Raw genomic sequence first — 13,204 nt, 5'->3', positions numbered from 1 at the left:
TGGACAGCAAGCCCACCTTCTGACAATTAACTATCTGCTCTGGGGAAAATGAGTGGCTGTTTCCCACACAGTGCAGGCTTCCAACCCCCCATGTGAGCCTGATGGCGAGGGTCAAAACCCCACAGGAAAATTCTGCCTCAATTCTTTCTTTAAAATATATATAATTGCACTTACCAAAAAAGAAAGAGATGTTTTTTAAATCGTACGAGTTGTTTGTCTATGTGTCAGTATTCATGTTCCAAACTGTCTCCTGATATTAATAATAGCCCCTCTCCCTGCCAAAACTCCGTCCTTTCAAGTACTGTTGTGTTACCGATAAAGTTAAGAGCCATTTCATTCCATAAATGAACACAGAACACCACTTAGCCATGCAAGGAGCACAGAGGCATTGTCATGGAAAATAGAGACCTTCTTGAATTCATTCTTCGTTATTAAAATGAAACATTAAGCGTTATGTCGCACAGAAACTGCTCGAATTATGACCAGGGTGTAAATTTCATATTGTGCCTCAGCGACAGGGGCAGCAGGTAAGAGTGTGTTATTTAATTTTTGAATTATTGTTTTAGAGTTCAGAATGCAGGAGCAGACATGACTTCATCCTAGTCTGCACACAAAGCCAGGGCAACAAGCAGAAGTCATCGTGTGTTCCAAATGTTATTAGGGGTTCCTGTGCTCCCAGCAAGGCGCTGTGCTGAAAACAAGCGCAGGTTTGAGAATTGGTGCTACAGCATTGTAGGCTTATCTCTGAACATGCTGCATTGGACTGTGGCTGCTCACTGGAAGCATGGGATCAAAGGTCTTACTCCATTGCTTCTATTTTGCTCCTCTGAACTTTCCTATCTTGTCTTTCCAAATACACCACCACACTCCTGCCCTTCGGCCAGGAAGAAAGTACTTGCATTTATAAAGCGCCGTTCGCAACCTCCCAAAGCGTTTACAGCCAACGGAGTTCTTTTGTAGTGCAATCCTTCTGTGTTGAATTCAACGTTCATCCCACTGTCTTCCCTCAGGTTCGTAAGAATGAGACTTATTAAACCCTTCTTGGTACCATCAAGTGTCAACAAGGCCCAGCGGCAGCACTCTTGCCATCATGTCAGAAGGTCGTGGGTTCACTTGAGCACATTGTCCAGGCTGACACTTGTCCAGTGCAGTACTGTGGGAGTGCTGCAGTTCCTCTTTCAGGTGAAATGTTAATCTGAAGCCTTCCTTGCCTCTTTAGGTGGACAGAGTGACACTATTCGAGGAAGAGCAGGGGAGTTCCCCAGCTATGTTGGATGACAATTATCCCTCAGTCAAACCTCCACAAAATAAAAAATCAACTCATCACTTGTCTTGTTGCTGTTTGTGGGATCGTGCGTTGTGCAAATTGGTTGAAATGAAACGTCAGCGGCTATAGTTAAAAAGCAGTTGAAGGCTGTGAATCACTTTGGGATGTCCTTAGGTTGAGAAAGGCGCATGTCATTGCATGCCTGAGATGTTGATCAATTTCTCTGCTCTTGATATTGATTGTAACTCATGTTCAGCTCCACAAGTCAGGAATTATTCCCTGAGGAGAGGTTGATAGTTGCAATTCTGTTACTTCATAAATTCCCAGTGTCATCTTTCAGCAATAAAGTCTAACCGTGCAGCTTTTCAATGTATTTCATGCCATGGTCAACACTGCGATGTTTCCTCGGTGTGTGAGCTTTCTGTGCTCGTAAAAACATCAGTGTTTTCCACTTTGTGTATATTTACCAGCTGTGCGCCTCCGCTACAACAACAACTTGTATTTATATACTGCCTTTAATGTAGGAAGAAGTCCCAAAGGGGCTTCACGGGAACGTTATAAAACAAAATATTGTGGCTTACACATATGGTGATATTAGGGCATTTGGCCACAAACTTGGTCAAGGAGGTAGGTTTTAAGAAACATTTTAAGGGTTGAAAGAGAGGTGCAGAGATTTAGGTAGGCAATCCCAGAGTTTAGGGCCGTGGTAGCTAAGGTCACGGCTCCCAATGATGCAGCAATTAAAATTGGGGAAGGGTAAGGGGCCAGATTTGGAGGAGCACAGAGATCTCAGAGGATTGGGGGGCTGGGGGAGGCCTCTCCCAGGGCAGCATCCTCTGGTCCCATTGGCGTCGGGCGCCATGGCAGATGGGGGAAGACAATTCGGTGTGAGGGAGGTGAAACTGGTTTCACGATGGCGTGAAAGCGCAGCGGGATTATCCGTGGTGTCCGCCATGGTGGAACACAAATCCCGCTGGAGGTCGGCGTGAACCCGGTTTGCATCCTGGTAATGGGATGCAAAATAAGGGCCCAACTGGAATCGTCTCCTCCAGGCCAGAGTTCCCGCCGGCCTAGAACATGTCCGGGCAAACCTGATGTGCAGGATTTACCTTCAGGGTCTTGCTCAGGTCGCGAACATCGGAGGGAAAGATGATGCTGGAGCCGGACAGCTACCAGACCCTGGAGGAACACGTGCATCGCCCACTGGGTGGATCCTCATGCACTTGGCTCCACCAGGAAGCAGCTTAGCTTGGGAGGTCTCCAGTGATATCTGGGGTCTGATTCGGAACATCCCGGTCTTGACCATGGGCTGCTATGGATGATCAACTCAGGGAGGGGGGTGGGGGTGGGGGGAAGGTCTAGCAGTGAGTTGGAGAGGAAGGTGTACTGGGGTGATGGTTTTAGAGGAAGGTCTAGGTTTGACTGGGAGGAAGGCGTACCGGGGAGGTGGTGGGAGGAGTGGGAGTGAAGTTGGGAGTGGAGGGGGGAACAAAGGTGTCAAGGGAGGGTGAGTTTGGGAGGGAAGGGGGCAAAGGTGCCAGGGGTGAGTGAGGCTGGGGTGGGGGAAGTGAAGGTGTTGGGGGGGTGTGAGGTTGGGAGGGGGAGGAGGGAGCATGGGGGGAGGAGGATGTAACAGGGGAGAATATGACAAGTGAGGAGCTATGTGTAAGGTGGGAGGAAGGTATAAGGCAGGGAGTTTGGAGGGGGGAAGGTGTCTGGGGGAAGGGGGGAGGAGGGAGTAAGTGGGGGGATGTCCAGGCGAACATGCAAGGGAAGGGTCTGTGGAGTCAATGACTGCCTCCTGGGGAGTGAACTGAGGGTGGGCATGGTAGGAGGGAATGGCCAGTATGAGAGGGCAGGAGAGGAGATGCAGGTCAGCTCAGATGGACAACTGAAAGTGAACCCCAGCAGGCAGCATTGAAAATGCTTAGGACAGTAAGATGAGTCTGATGGAGGAAGGCTCCCCATGCATGGGAGAGTGCATGAGTCTCCCCGTGCATGGGGGAGTGCATGAGTCTCCCCGTGCATGGGAGAGTGCATGAGTCTCCCCGTGCATGGGAGAGTGCATGAGTCTCCCCGTGCATGGGGGAGTGCATGAGTCTCCCCGTGCATGGGAGAGTGCATGAGTCTCCCCGTGCATGGGAGAGTGCATGAGTTTCCCCGTGCATGGGAGAGTGCTTGCATGAGTCTCCATAAGGCCCTGCCACATACACCTCTCCCTCCAGAATCACTTGTGGTCTGGCTACGTGCATCTGAACTGCTAGTTCGGGGGTGGGGGGAGGGGGTGGGATGCAGGGAGAGCACTCACAAAGCATGTAAATGAACCTGAAAGGCAACATTATACATTATTCAGTGAAAGTGAATATATTTTCAGATTAAAAAGTGACAAAATATGTTCACCTGTGAAACCACTTGTGATCAGAATTTCTTAACTTTTCTCAGCCTACCACTTCTTCTAGGTGCTGCCCTGACATCCGCAGCAGGGGTGGAGACAGCCTGTGCAATAGTTGGCCCTGTTGCCTCTGATGACTTTGGCATTTGTCCTCTGGAGAGCCGAGGCCTTGAGGGCCCCGGTTTGCTTTGGCTGTCCTCCTGTGGGTCAGCTGCTCCCTCTGCAGTGACAGTGTGGCTTTCAACGTACCTTTAACTAGGAGCTTACTGCTGCCTGCTCTGCACAGCTGTGTTGTGGGTGGTATTGGGTGTTGCTTAACCAGTCATTGTTCCTTATCTGAGAAGACTGTAACACTGGCTCCAGTGTCTTATTTGAAATTGATGAGTTGGCTGTTTACAGAGATGTCAGCATTCCAAAGGGGGATTCCAGGATCCTTGATCTCACACAAGAAGCTTCTTGGTGTGATACCTCAATCTCGTGGATTGTTTTGGGGTCCTCCACATGTCTCAAGTCCTAAACTTATACAGTTTTCCAAAGTGTCCCAGCCAATTGCAATGGAAGCACTGTGCAGAGATTGCTGGACATTGCTCTTGCCTGTGTGGTCTTTTGGCTCCACTGTGCTGATATGGTCTCCCACTATCTTGTGGTCTGTTTGGGTATTGCCTCCTTTGGCCTGGAGTCTCCCTGCCCTTTTGTTGCTTTATGAGCTGGACAGTTGGGGTGGCTCTCAATGCCAACCTCACCATGTAAAATGGACTGGTGTTGTTGGCAGATTCCAGACTGCCTGACTATTTGGATGGCTTTTTTTAGGGTCAGATCTTCTTTTTCCTGTAGTACATCTGAAAGGGAATCATCAGCCACTCCAACTACTATTTAGTTTCTTATGAGATCTGATTTAAGGTCATTGGCCTTCAGCCAATCTGTATAACTCATTTATGAAAGAGTCAACGGGTTCTCCAGGCTGCTGGACTTGCTTGTTGAACTTTTCTCACTTTAAAATGTTACTATTTCTTAAATTAAAATAGGTATTGAAGGACTTCAGGGCATCTTCAAAATTATCTGAACATTCAATTATTTCTTGCCTCGCAATTATATCATCGGCTATTGGACTTACTGAGTACAGTAGTGTATTCACTTGTTTAGCCTCTGTCTTCTTATCTAATCCTAAAGCCATCATATATCTCGAAAATCTTTTTCGCCAAAACCCCCAATTCAGCACCCACTTTATACCAGCCCAAATTGATCTGGTAGGGTTGATTTATTATCGATGACTGTCTTTCAGCACAGAGGAGCACAGCTTTAGATGATGTGTCTGTTTTAAAGATGGTGCTGCAGTAACTGTTTTCTTTTCCTCTTCCTGTACTTGTCGGTTTTTGGCGGGCTCATGCTGTGATTCTAGGTCCAATTTCAAAGGAATGGATTATTTGCACCAAATCTTTATACCAAAGGTTTGGGCCCTTTAGAACATTTTCGGTGTATTTTAGGCCTATTGAAAAATGAATCCCAGCTCTGGCTGAGGCTTTAAAGCTCCTTTTTTTTAATGGAGCTCGCTGCCACACGGTAATGATGTCGACCCTACTGATAAAGACTTGTTCAGCCTTTGCATTGAATTTTGTTTTCTTTGTTCACTGTTGTGATCTGGCTCGGTCCTTTGTCTCTGCAATCGATGGGGATTCACAATGGACCTGCATGTGCTCTGGTGGTGTCATTTAGCTGCACAGTTCTTCTGTCCTTCCAGCCTCCACATCTGCAATGGAGCTTCTTTTAAGGCCACGAACAGCTGTGTCTTCAGTTCAGGTGCATTCCAGTCAGGTCAAGATGCTGTTCCTTTAGTTTATCAGATTCTGGGGTCCTTTGCCAGCTTCTCAGGGTTTGTTCCTTAACTGCTCCTATGTTGTAAGGTGGTTTGATGTCTCACTAAGAGGCCTAGAGGCTTGTGTGGTTGAACATGAACTGTTTATTGTTAACACACAACCATATACATAGCCCTGTCTAGGTGCTATCTTCATGCTGACTTCTCCCAGATTCTCCCTACACACATTTTACCATCATGTGACTCTCTACATCAGAATGTGGGCAGCACTATTCTCCAGTCCCACATTAACCCTTGCTATGCCGAACACCCTTATGCAACAAGACAGTTTTAGGTCTCCACTACCCTTGGTAGCAAAAAGTAGTTCCTGATTTCACTCCTGAACGGTCAAACTCTAATTTTAAGATTGTGCTTCAGTGTTCTGGATTCCCCCACCAGGAAATAATTTCTCTGTATCTAGCCTCTCGAATCTATTACTTATTCTAAACACCTGCCCGTTAATCTTCTTTCAGTAGCAGCAACCTATTTTGAGGTCACGTCAGTGATGTAATCTATTGCTTCATAAAGCAATGAGTGATCCATTGTCACCTTTAAGTTGCATCATAAACAGATAGAGTTTCCAATCCTCCAGCAGTGCATGGGAATCTCCACGAATTTAAGATTAATGCCCTGTACACTACTGTGAGCAACACTCAGGAGAAAAACCACAGGGGTATTAAAATAATTTAACGTGCAGTTTAAGCACATGGACTGCACAAAGGTTAAAAAAAGGTCCTTTTATTCCACTGGCATCAAAATGGTATAAAGTGTCAAGGTAAAGTGTAACTCCAAGGAACAACTATTTCCAGAGTATATTCACCGTTGATGCTCCAGATCTCCGTCCTAGTCGACGCCTCGGCTCCTCAGTGCAGCACTCACCAGACGGGTTCAGGCTTGTCCTGTTGCCCAGCTCTTGGCTGCAGTCCTGCTCCACCCCACCCCCCCCCTCCCCCCTCTCCACGAGGCTTCTCAGACTCAGGGGTGCCGCCAGTCAAACTTTCTAATTCCCTTCCTGGCTCCTTAGCCACCCTCAGGGGCGGCAAGCTGCACCCTAGGCTCCTGCCACACTGCCGCTCACAAGTCCTGGCCGCTTTTTCCCTCACCACATGGCATCTGGCTCTGCCTGTCAGCCAGTCAAACACACTCCTCAGCTCCCCTGCTCAGTGCTGTCCCCCACCATCGCCACCTGCTGCTGGAGGTCCTGCTACAATAACATTGTTGTTTTCTTTTCATTTTCTTCAAACCCTTTCATACATTAGTTATAAAAATATTGAAAGTAGCAATGCTGTTTTATTGGGAGGGAAGGGAAATCACAAGATGAAACCTCCAGGAATGCATCTAACCAGAACTGAGAACCCCATAAATGGATCTATGAGCAGTTTATAAAGATATATAAAAAGTTTTTAAAAATTGTCAATTTCTATTTGTGTTGTACATCCTGAATTGCACTCAAAATAATTAGCATTCAGTGGCTGAACTGATCTGCAGTGTAACCCTCTTTGGAAATATTTCACCAAAGAGGCTTACCCCTTTCAATACACATGGATTAAGGTATTTTTGACCACAGTTACACACACGTTGGCTAGTTGTCACATATCTGATGTGACAAAGATACTCTATTTTGGAGTCTGCACAAATTTCTTGTCCTGGAAACCAAACTCTCAAGTCCCCTTTAAGACCATGACCTTTGATTGGTCATTCCCATGTGATGAAGCCTCAACATGCTCATTTATTTCAGAGTGTCTGTGGACACCACTGTAACAATCAATGAGTTGGAGCTCGGCTGGGACTTATAATAGAAACAATGGGTGGAACTTTACAGCCCTGTCATGCTAGGGGTGGGGCTGGATAATGTGGCGAGCTGTTCCAAACTCCATTGACTTCAGCAGAGGCTGGAAAATCCCGCCGGCAAGAGGGGCCATAAAATTTCACGCAATGTATTTTCCGGCAAACAATGTTTATTTACATGACAAGTAGCAAAGCGAAATGAGTCTACTTACGGAATCTAGAGTCTGTAGCAAACAGAACTCATGGGTGAAACTGCAGCAACACCTCCCGATAAAAGCAGGGCGATTGTTTCAAGATGCAGTGAGTGGAGGATAGGTACATGATAGAAGTAAATCCCAGTCACTTTCAGCCAACTAGTCTCCAGGCAATGCAGGACTGATGCTCCAGTTCCCCATACACTCAGCTCCTGATTTCAATTGCACTATACTGTGGTCTACATGGCAACCAGACAGCTCCCAAAAGAGTAAACAATACTCCTTAGAAAACCAAATGCTCTATTTTAACAGCCTCCTAATGACAATCCCTTCCTTCTTTTGCTGGGCGGTAGTAAACGGAAAGGGAACAGCATTGACTCCCAGTTCAGCCAACATCCCAGAGCTGGGGAAGGCCATGAATGGAGACACACAAGTCTATGGGTTTGCCCAAGTCATGGATGAAGCTGTGCCAAGCGCCAAATGGCCCTTTGGGCTGAGGGACACGATGAGGGTCACCACCCTAAAAAAAAACACAAGGAAAGTTGCTATCAGCCCTCACTTGATGTCATACAAATTTTATTGTTTCAATATTCCTGTCACTTAGACACTAATTAGATTTAAATTCATGCTCTTTAATTTGCACCGTGCACATTCTCAAATAGTCCGAATTATTTATGTTCTACAGTTTGCTTTATGTTTCACGTAACAGTGAAAAATGAATTCAAGATGGTCTCTCTCTGTTATCTAGAACAATGTCTCTGTGCTCCTTGTATGGGTAAGTGATGTTCTGCATTCGTTTATGGAATATAGAGGCCCTTAAGTTTATCAGTGATGGAGCAACACTTTAAGAGAAGGAGGATTTGGCAGGGAGAGGGGTTTATTATTAATATCAGGAGGAGAGATTGAAAACATGAACCCTCTCACACAGACAAAGAACAGGTTTGGATAAGTAACTGCCAGGATTTTTAAAAATACTCATGTTTTTCTTAGTAAATGTAATTGAGCCAATTTTCTGGGCTTGCGTTGCTAGCAGGGACCTTGCCCATTGGCAACACATGTCAGGAAATCATACTCATGCTGCTCACACAGTACACCCATTAATGGAAAAATAAAAGAAAGATCTGCATTGATACAGCGACTCTCGTGGCCTCAGGATGCCTCACAGCCCTTTACAGCCAATGAAGTGCTTTTCAAGTGTAGCCACTGTTGTTGTAATGTAGGAAACATGAGAGCAGCCAAGTTGTGCACAGCAAGGCCCCGCCACAAACAGCAATGTGATAATGGCTGGATAATCTGTTCTTATAATGTTGATGAGGTATAAATATTGGCGCCAAGGGCACTGGGGAGAACTCCCATGGTCTTATTTGAAATTGTGCCGCTTTTCATCTTTTTTAATGCCAGCCTGAAAGGGCCTCAGTTTAAAGTCTTATCCATAGCACGGCAATGTAGCACTTCTTTCAGTGTTGCACTGGGAGTGTCAGCCTAGATTTTGTGACTCAGAAGCTACACACTCAAAGTTGGCAGAACTGAATGCAGATGAGGCTCTTTATGGGCAGTGCAAATGTGAAGACTCAGCCCAGATATCCTCCCTCCCTTGTGATGAAATCAGGATTCATTGCACTGTCTCCTACCCACCTGGGCCTCCAAACTGCGGAGCTTCTCATCTCCCTCAGTTTTCCTCGTAGAAACTAAACGCTTTTTAACACTCAAGGTTGATGCCAACTCCTGATTAACCTCAGTAATACTGTGCATCACGTGGCTGGTGCATTAAGCATTTTTTCCATTGTTTGTTAATATAGGGATGATTTATAATGAACCAAAGCACAGTTACGGTGCAGAAAGAGGCCATTCAGCCCATTGTGTCTGCGCTGGCCAAAAAGAGAAAAAGGAAACTAGCTGCTTATTTTAATCCCACTTTTCAGCACCTGGTCTGTAGCCTTACAGCGTTTCAGATGCAGATCCAGGTATCTTTTAATTGAGTTGAGCATTTCAGCCTCAATCACCAACTTAGGCAGTGAATTTCAGGAACCCACCACCCTCTGAACTAGGTAACACCAGCATAAGATAGCATTTGAACAACAAAAATGAACCCTTCGAGTTAACCCACCAGAGCCCAAACGTCCAAACCTTGTGGCTAATATTTTTGAGTTTGAAATTTGGTGTTTCCAAATATGGATTCAAATTTCAGTGAAAAGATTTAGGCTGGAGCTCATCCAAATGGCTCAGGTTCAGCTGTGAGGTTCTCCACAGTCAAATAGCTGACCTACACTGACTATCTAGATTGTCACACAATGAAAGAAAATTAGCACCTCAGCGACAGACACTTTCAACTCTGGACCCAACATGGGAATATCAAAACCAATTGCAGCATCCCTGTCAATAACTCTGAATCTGCTCTTAGTTATGAATGATTTGGGCACAATCTTAGCCAGGCTCATTGAAATAGCAAGATGCCAGTCAGATGCTGCCAGCTTTTCTCCCAGTCCATGGGCTGAATTTTGGTCAAGTCCCACTGCTGCGGCCAAAAGCAGGAGCCACATCCACTTCAGCTGGCAGTGGGTCCCTGGGGTGGCATTTTGCCGGTGATGGCCAATTAAGAGGTTGCCATCCAATTATGGATAGGGGCCCTCCCCCTAGAGCTGCCAGCCCAATCAGAAGGCTAGTGGTGGCCATTGCTGAAGCACTGGTGAGATGGCACCTCAATGGCGGGGTCCTCTCAAAAACAGGTCATTGTGGTTGGGGGAAGCCAATTGGGTTGTGGTGTTGTGGAGCACTGGTAGTGCCATTGCCCTGAGGAAAGCCATTGTTGCTGGACTGCCCCTCCATGGGCCATAAAGTGCCCATCCCCAAGGAGGAACCACCTGGCAGACCCTTCTGACGGAGGCAACATGGCCATGCAGGCGGGAAGTGGTCCTTAATGGTTACTTAAGTGGCTCTATTGGTTGTTTAGTGGGCGGCCGGGCCACCAAGTTTCCTGCCGCTGCCAATATGGCACAGCAGTCGGAAGACACCAGGCTCCCCTCCTGATGCTTTCCTCTGCCACTTCACCAGCTCTCCCACCTCCCAGCCTGTCACCAATGGGCCAGGATAAAGACAGCCCCATAAATGTGCAAGTGTGTAAAATCCACGTGTAGGAGGTTTTGTGGTGCAGTGGGAAGTGCCTTTGCCTCTGAGCCAGAAGCTCTGGGTTTGAGTCCCCCCCTCCCCCGCTCCAGGACTTGACGGCCAAGGAATGTGCGCTCATAACGCAGCTGAACACATTGAGTATCCACCAACACACGCCAATGGCAGGCGAGGGGAGCGGGAGGGATTCCCGGTCGGCCATGTGATGGAAAGAACGTTGGAGCCTCTACCATCATTATCCATAGCTCCAGACCACAACATGCATTTAAAAGTGCAGATCGTCACTGCAACTCAGATTCCCTGAGAGTGCAGCACAGCACCGACACCAATACCTGGTGTTGCACAAGTTGTAATATCTACCGCCCTACAGGAGGTGGCAGCATCGAGACCCTGCCCCTGGTTTTATTAAGAACAACCCTACTTGCTCCATTATTCAGTTAGGAAACACACATAACACTGAACTAGAGCAGTTTTCACATATTCACAACTACATCTATTTTAGTGGTTAATATTTTAAAATCCTGGTGCTCTCTTGAACTCTTAAATCTGTATTCAACTGGACTGTGGTAAAACTTTATATATGATTCATTAATTATATGTAAACGAAAGAATAATTATTTGATACACTTTAAATCAGAGTAAGAATTCCATCTACAAAATCAATTTCAGACGTTTTATGACCTGTTCGTATTTAATTTTGCTCGGTTCTGCTTTTTAATTATGGTAAGTCTTCATTCTGCATCAGTAATTCCGAATTATTTAATGTTGGATTTTTTTGATGGTTTCAGAGTCTTTTTTGAACTGAGGGTTAACCAATTAGCTGTTATAAGGTGAAGAAAGGATGGCGCTCAGCTGTGATTTACACCATGGTCTTATAGTCTGTCCTCCACTCACTATCCAGTGAACAGTGAACATAGCAACTGACGGATTGCCTGTGCACATGGGACTCCAACCCGATGAGAGTCAGTGCCAGCAGAAAAGGATGGGTAGGAGGACAAAATGAATCATTCTGGGGGATGTTTTGAGTTCAACAATCAGAAGTTGGAAGCTCATTGACTGGTGAAATACTGGAAGCGTCAGCCCATTGCACAGTACCTCAGGCCCCCCTGAGCTATATGATGAGTGCCACAGCTATGAGGCATTGTGCACGGATAGAAGGCCGGAGATAATTGTCAGGAGAAGATGCTAAAGGTTGTGGAATTTTCTAGACTGTCGGAACTAATGATTAAATTGATCATCGGGTAACCAAAGATCAATAAGGGATGGGCACGGGGGTTGGGGAGGAGGGGGGGAAGGGGGTGGGGGGAGGGGGTGGGAGGGGGAGGGGGGTGCGTGGTAGTGGGGTGGGAGGGGGGGAAGTGGGGGTGGGGGGAAGTGGGGAGGGTGTTGGGGAGAGAGGGGGGAGGGGGGTGGGGGGGAGAGGGTGGGTGGGGGTGGGGGGGAAGAGGGGAAGGGGGTGGGGGGTTCTGTGGGGTGTGGGTGGGTGGAGAGGAGGGGGTGGGTGGGAGGGGGGAGGGGGGTGCGTGGTAGTGGGGTGGGAGCTGTGCAGGATGTGTACGGCAGCTTCACCCGGACTTTCTGGTGAGTTACATATTCCATTTTGACTTGTATACAAATGTGGGGAAGATGCTTTACTGTGACTGCTCTGAACCTGTAGCCACATTGTGATTGGTTATCCAGGTTTCTATTGCATTACAGAAAGGATTTGAGATATTTGTTTTAGTGATTGACATGTTGGGATTGATCTTGCTTGGTGAATACTCACTCTCTTAATTTTCTCCCACTCTTCCTTGCAGCACTCCAATCTCCCTGTAACCCAGTCTCTCATCAGGGACAATTCTGCATGTGTGAAGCTGGACCATGTTAGAAGGTTATTCAGCAGTGGGACACACCATAGCTGAGTCCAATCCTGCTCCTTCATGACATCCAATTGAACAGGTTTACCAGGAGTTGGAACCTTAGCTGTTTTCAGCACCTGTCTTTGTGTGGACCATAGATGGAGCCTGGAGTCTTTCTGATCTTACGATGATCCTGACCCATGCTGTTTTTGCCACCTGTGCCATTAGGGGGAGTCCTTTCCTCATTTAATTGAATAAAAATTCTCAGATTAAATTCTTTCTGTTCATCGAATATAACATTTTTGACCTGTTCTTTCTGCATCTGTTGCAGACCCTAAATACTTTAATTCAGTCAAAAAATACAAAGCAGATTTACTGAGTTTATCAAATGCTGGCTATCAGTCAGTGGCCGGTCTTTCCTTACCGAGTGATGGCCCTGTTTTCCCTCTTTTTGAGAGGGATATGTGGGAAATCAATTGTCATTTGTTTGATTTATGGCTGGCTATTTTACCTTGTAGCTGTGTTTTGAGCCACAGAATCCTTTTTCTGTTGCATTGGTCAGTTCCTCCTAATTGCCAGGCCAGTGACTGCTGACCTCCTGCCCTTGAACTGACTGAAAACCTTCAACACCTCCTTCCATCTCCACTGGGATTTAATCATTTTGAATGCTGAAGGGGGCAACTGTGCAATGGTCTTCGTATCTGCGCTGCACTCTACGATAGGGCTCACTTCATCATGTGCTGGTCACCA

The 13,204-nt window shown here is 46.6% G+C and overlaps 1 long non-coding RNA gene across 1 annotated transcript; it reads left to right on the top strand.

Moving 5' to 3' along the window:
- The first annotated feature begins 377 nt into the window (after positions 1–377).
- Positions 378–12,487, top strand: LOC144668163 (uncharacterized). The gene is made up of 4 exons (XR_013573431.1): positions 378–527; positions 8,179–8,268; positions 11,405–11,807; positions 12,413–12,487. It is a non-coding gene; the product is annotated as an uncharacterized LOC144668163 (long non-coding RNA).
- Positions 12,488–13,204: the final 717 nt, after the last annotated feature.

The sequence above is a fragment of the Cetorhinus maximus genome, chromosome 26 (assembly GCF_964194155.1).
Source record: "Cetorhinus maximus chromosome 26, sCetMax3.hap1.1, whole genome shotgun sequence".
Taxonomy (NCBI): Eukaryota; Metazoa; Chordata; class Chondrichthyes; order Lamniformes; family Cetorhinidae; genus Cetorhinus; species Cetorhinus maximus.
The sequence above is the reverse complement of the archived record's forward strand: the minus strand, read 5'-3'. Positions and strand labels throughout refer to the sequence as shown.